This window comes from Theobroma umbraticum, unplaced genomic scaffold, assembly GCF_002168275.2.
Source record: "Theobroma umbraticum cultivar Fairchild unplaced genomic scaffold, ASM216827v3 scaffold_86.0, whole genome shotgun sequence".
In the NCBI taxonomy this organism is placed as follows: Eukaryota; Viridiplantae; Streptophyta; class Magnoliopsida; order Malvales; family Malvaceae; genus Theobroma; species Theobroma umbraticum.
The window spans coordinates 7,371,236-7,377,032 of NW_018397263.1; the positions used below are offsets into that span (position 1 = coordinate 7,371,236).

The following is a 5,797-nucleotide window of genomic DNA, read 5'->3' on the forward strand; positions in this document are numbered from 1 at the left end:
TTGGCTTGATGACACAAGGTAGTGATATAAGATGGATACCACAATTTGTCATGTGGCGACCAAGCTGACATGATAATGTTGTTGAAGATCAATTAGCCATGCCAATAGATTTCCAAATCAAGATTGTGTATAAGAGGACCACTCGATCCTTTGTCATGTCGCTCAAGTGTTTCATAGGAAGCATCTTTGCAGCTAAGAAATGATAGCATATTTTTTACTCATTGTCCATGGCATTAGCTTTGAAAGCAATTGGAATATCATTGTGCATTTTCCATTCAATACCTAAATGCTAAGGTACTGTAGAACTTTATCTAAATCGATGTCACCATTCACAAATTGGCTGAACTTATCGTTCTCAATGTCAGGTGTATTGTAAAATCGATTAATAGTGTGTGCATCAAAAGGTACTTGACATCCTCTAATGAAGGCTCGCTCGTCTACATGTTCAGCAGCATTGGCATAGAACTCCCAAACAACAGGCATTACTACAACCTCTTGCTGGGCATGAAACTTTTCCCATTGGTGTACGTCAGTGATAGTGTAAATGTCAGGAAAGAGTCCTCTGCATACATTGATGCCATGTTTTGGAATTGGAACTTTTGCAGTAGGGATTGAGTGTTGCGCTTATCAGCTTTGGCCAAAATAAATTTACTTCAATCAAAGCTATTCTCACTTCCACTTACACGTGTTTGTTTCTTTGGTGCCATGATAATTCTCTGAATACTCAAGTAATGAGCACTTTTGACCACAAATATTTAGTACACATTACAAATCATTGATCAACATGGACAAAATAATTTGTACTAATTATTCAACTTCTTAATAATTAATATGAATAACACTGATCGTACTATGCATTAAATTTCAGTTCCAAGTGCAGAAAATTAGAGTTATTTACTATACCCACCATTCAAAAATTCTAATTTAAGCACAAAACTCATAAATTAAAGAAACCCATTTACTACATTGCCAAATCTAACACATGCCCATTAATTCGAAGCAAAACCCATCTTTAAAATGAAAAGCTATCTATAAAAGGAATTAGAATAAGAAAGTAGATTACTTCCCACAATTCCTTGGACTCGAATACCTCTCAGAAAGTAAAAATGCTCTAAAATCCTTTAAACTCTAAGTTTGATTCAAAATAATTGGTGTTGGAAGAGATTTTTCAAAGGGTAAGTGAAAGGGAGTGAAAGTTTTCAAGTGGGGTAGAGAGGAAGGGAGAAAATGTTGCTTAGGGTTTAAAATTAGGTGAAAAAAGGGGTTTATATAGGGCCATGGGCTTAACACAGTGCTAGATCTGGCATGCCATAGTATAGCCTTAGCCGGTCTGTACCTTCAAAAAAATTTATTTTTAGAGCATTGTAGTATAATTTAGGTCGGGTAGTGGCACTGATAACTTTTTTTTTCTTTTTTGAAATCAAATAATAATTCTTATTACAAGTATTATTAACTTGCAAAAAGAAGATAAAAGTAAGTAGTTCATAATATGAAAAATAAAATTAAAAATGAGATTGATAACATTTACTAACAAAAATAATAAATTAATAACCAAAAATTACTTTTGGAAATAAAACTTCGATCACCTCTCAAGTAGCACTTTCTTTAATGTCTTTAGCTAGACTATTGTTTCAGCTCAGCTAGGTTTGAAAAGACTAATTAAAGAATGTTGACGATGTATGTCGCCTCCCCAATATTGCTTTAACCGATGCCCATCCACCTTAAATTTTGCATTTGTTGTGTCACCACTAATTCCACAACACCATATGGAAACACTATTGAGATGAGAAACGATCTAACTACCTTGACTTCAATTTTCCAAGAAATAGCTTCAAACTATAATTGAATAGCAACACATGTAGACTTGGCTCAAAATGTTGTTTAACAATCTGGTTGTCATGCCATTGTTTTGTCTTTTCTTTGTAAATTTTAGTATTTTCAAAAGCATTTAATCGTGTTTCATCCATCTTATTTAATTAAAGTAGTCTTTTTTCACCTGCAAGTTCATTTACTGCAAAGTACTCATTATGATCATTAGCAAATTTTGAGGCTTTAAAAGTGTTTAAGGTTACCTCTTGTTCCTAGACTCTTAAGGTATGTTCTCTTTTCTTTACGCCTATGAGTGCTCCAGCAAAACATTAGAAAGGTCTCCCTAGAATGATTGGAACTTCTCTGTCTTCTTCCATATCTAGTACCACAAAATCAGTCGGAAAAATGAACTGGCCACTTTTACTAACACATACTCTATAATGCCATAAGGATTTGTGATGGTGCAGTCTGCAAGTTGTAAAGCCATTATGGTGAGCTTGATTTCTCCTAAACCTAGTTTCTTGAAAATAGATAGTGGCATCAAGTTGATACTACCTCCTAGATCACTCAAATGCCTTGGTGAAATAGTATGCCCTAGTGGTGCATAGTACTGTCAACCTACCAAAATCCTTGAGTATTGACAGAAGCTTGTTCTGAATAATTTCACTACACTTCTAAATGAGTGCCACTGTCTCAAGCTCACTTAGTCATCTTTTCTTCGAAATATTTCTTTAAAAAATTTAACTTACAAAGGCATCTCGTCTAAAGCCTCTACAAATGGTATGTTGATGTGCAGCTTCTTGAATACCTTCATAAATGTTGGAAATTGGTTCACTTCTTATTGATTTCTGAATCATTAAGGAAAGGGTGGTGGTGGTGTGATTGCATTTCATTCTCCGCACTTTGACTATCCATACTAACTACCTGTGTCTCATTCTGAGCTTGTTTCTCCATTTGTTTTGCTTATTTAGTATTACCCTCAATCTCTTTTCCACTTCTGAAAGTGATGGTCTTTGCATGTTCTTTGCTTTTCCCTCTTGGATTTGTCTCAATGTCACTAAGCAATGTCCCTTAAGCATTACTGTTAATTATGCTTGCCAACTGCCCAACTTACATCTCGAGGTTTCTCAATGAGGTTGGGTGATTATTGATGAGGGAGTCTGTCTTGGCCATATATTTCATCATTTACTCTTCCATGGATGGCTTCTTATCAAGAATGGGGGTTTTCGCTTGCTACTAAATACTAGACAATATGTTTGGTTTGAAGTTGATGCTCCTTGGTTGATTCCTCATGAGAAGTTTGGATGGTTTCTCCATCCGAGATTATATGAGTTGGAGAAGGGGGTGTTTCCAACGAACTAAATCATTCCCACATTATTACTAGAACAGTGGTCACTAACGTGTCCATCTTCACAATGTTCATGCACTGCAAAAGGACTTTTACATAGAATTAGTACTAAAATAATCAAACTTTTTAGTTAAAGCAATTATCTATGCAGTTAATGTCAAAATGGCATCAATCTCATGAACTCCAGCTACTCTCATATGTGTGGATCATTTCGATGACCATTGATAATTGGTTGACGCCATCTCTTCTAATAGGCCATATGATTGATTAATAATCTTTCCCATAATAGTTCCTCCGGCAACTGCATCAGTTGTATCTTGGACTTAGTTGCGTAATCCATTATAAAACGTTCAAACTTAAAGCCACATCAGAAGACCATGATGTAGGCAATGCTTGAGTAAGTCTTTGTATCTATCTCATGCTTCATATAGTGACTCACCATCAAATTGTATGAACAAAGTGATTTTTTCCTCATTTTAGCTGCCTTTACTAGACGGATGTATTTTCTAAGGAACTTTTAAGCAAGGTCATCTCATGTTGTGATTAAGCTCGTGGGTAATGAATTGAACCATACCGTTGCTCTATCCCTTAGTGAAAGTGGAAATAATCTCAATTGAGATGCATCATTTGTGACCCATTAGGCTTAAATGTGTCACATATCTCTACGAAATTATATATGTGAGCATTTAGGTCATCATTCTAAACACCCCCAAGCTGAACTAATGTTTAGATCATAATGATGATAGCTAGCTTGATCTCAAAATTATTTGCTTGGATGGTTGGCCTTTTGATGCGTGATGGGATACCTTGTACTAGAGGAACAGCATAGTCCCTTAACGAATGATGTTCTTCAATTACTCTTTCTTGGATTTGCCACTCTCTTGGTTGTTCATCCATTGTATTAGAAGAATTATAATCCTGTTGATTTCTTATCTCATTCTTTAAAATGTCCACTTGATCTCTAGCTCACATGAGATAGTCTCTAAGTTTCATTCTCTGCACATACAATGTTGAAATACACTTAAAAGCATAAAAGAAACAGAGAGAGCTTGGTCTAATATAATTTGTTTAATTTAATATTAGTGAAGGTAAATCAGAAACAACTCTCTAGCAATGACGCTAAAAGCTTGTTGTTCGATTAATACATGTAAATGCATGAGGCCATACATGCAATATAAAGGTAAGTCAAGTATCATTTCTTGATAACTCTATTATATATAGTTATTTTGGCACATTTTTAAGCCTTAAGTAGATAGATCTTTGAGATTTTAGGTTTAGTTTTAGCAATATAGGTGTTTTTTTAGTCTATGTTTGATTACATGTTGAGTAGTTAATTTAAGTTATTTTAGTTTAATTTTACCTAATTTTCCTTTAATTTACTTTAAGAATAGTTACTGTTTACTTCTCTCATTGCTTTTGTAGGATAGTTGATGAGGAAGGTTTATTTGATTTAAAATCACACAAGTATGGTGTTGGCTTCATTCATACATGCCGTAGTCTTTCGAGAATAACATGAGCTACAGAAGTCCAATCGATACAATTCTTAATCCATTGGAAAGTTAAGAGATAGGGATATAACTTTCACATTTACAGTTCACCCAATTCATATCAGATCAATGTGAAAATCACATTAGAAAATGCTAGACTGCTGTAGTTCTACATAAGGTAGCATGTTGAGTGATGGCCATGGCTTTGAGTTGCTCAAGGCTGCAGTGCTGAGGAAGATAAAGTTCCAACACTAAAGAGAGCAAGGCCACAGACTGGTGAAATGAAAGGCATCATATAAATTCCCATGACTAGAGCGCTATAACGCTAAGGAGAGGAGGGCTATAACACCACTGTAGCAAATGGGGCAGTGCTACAATGCCAAGGAACCCAAGGCCGTAGTGTTGGAGAATTTTCTAAAACTAAAAATTTAATGGGATTTTGAAATAAGGTTATTTGGAGCCTATTTAAAGGACTTTTTTAAGAGGTTTTAAGGGGAGGATAGCAGGCAACTATTTCAGAGAAAAGAAGCCAAGATCAAAGCAAGAAAACAAGACAATTTGAGAGAGAATTGAGATCGCAATGCTTCAATATTTAGTTTCTTTCTCTATTCTTGTGCTTCTTTTATTTCCTTTGACTTGGATTAATGGTCAATTTTCTTTGGGTGAAGTTTATATTAGATATTATGAGCTAAATTATCATTCTAAGATTGTAATGGATTTTAACATGAAATCTGAATATTAGTTTTTCTTCTATTTCCTATGGATGCGTATAGTTTTGCTTGTTCAAATTTGTTTTACTTTCCTTTTATTGTTTGGCTGACAATTAAATGATATGTGAATCTAATTGAGACTCGACAAAGAGATTTTGGATTGGAATATGGTTTGAATAGTATATGTTCACATTACTTCAGTGATCTGATTCACGATTCGAGTAAATATATGTCAATTGTCATACATAGCCAAATAAGAACCCTAGCTTAATGAACCTTATTTAATTGATTTCTATAAACATATCGTGACCAAATTAAGCATCTCGACAAAGACTTGTACATAGCTTTGGATTCTAGGTTAGTGAAACCACCCATGAATGGAAATATAGGAGAAGTTGGTGTCAGATCAATTGTTGAATTAACCATAATCCTAGGTTTTAATA

The 5,797-nt window shown here is 34.5% G+C and overlaps 1 non-coding gene across 1 annotated transcript; it reads left to right on the plus strand.

Annotated features, from left to right (window-relative positions):
• Positions 1-3,529: 3,529 nt before the first annotated feature.
• LOC149526950 (small nucleolar RNA R71) lies at positions 3,530-3,635 on the plus strand. The gene has a single exon (XR_016351499.1). It is a non-coding gene; the product is annotated as a small nucleolar RNA R71 (small nucleolar RNA).
• Positions 3,636-5,797: the final 2,162 nt, after the last annotated feature.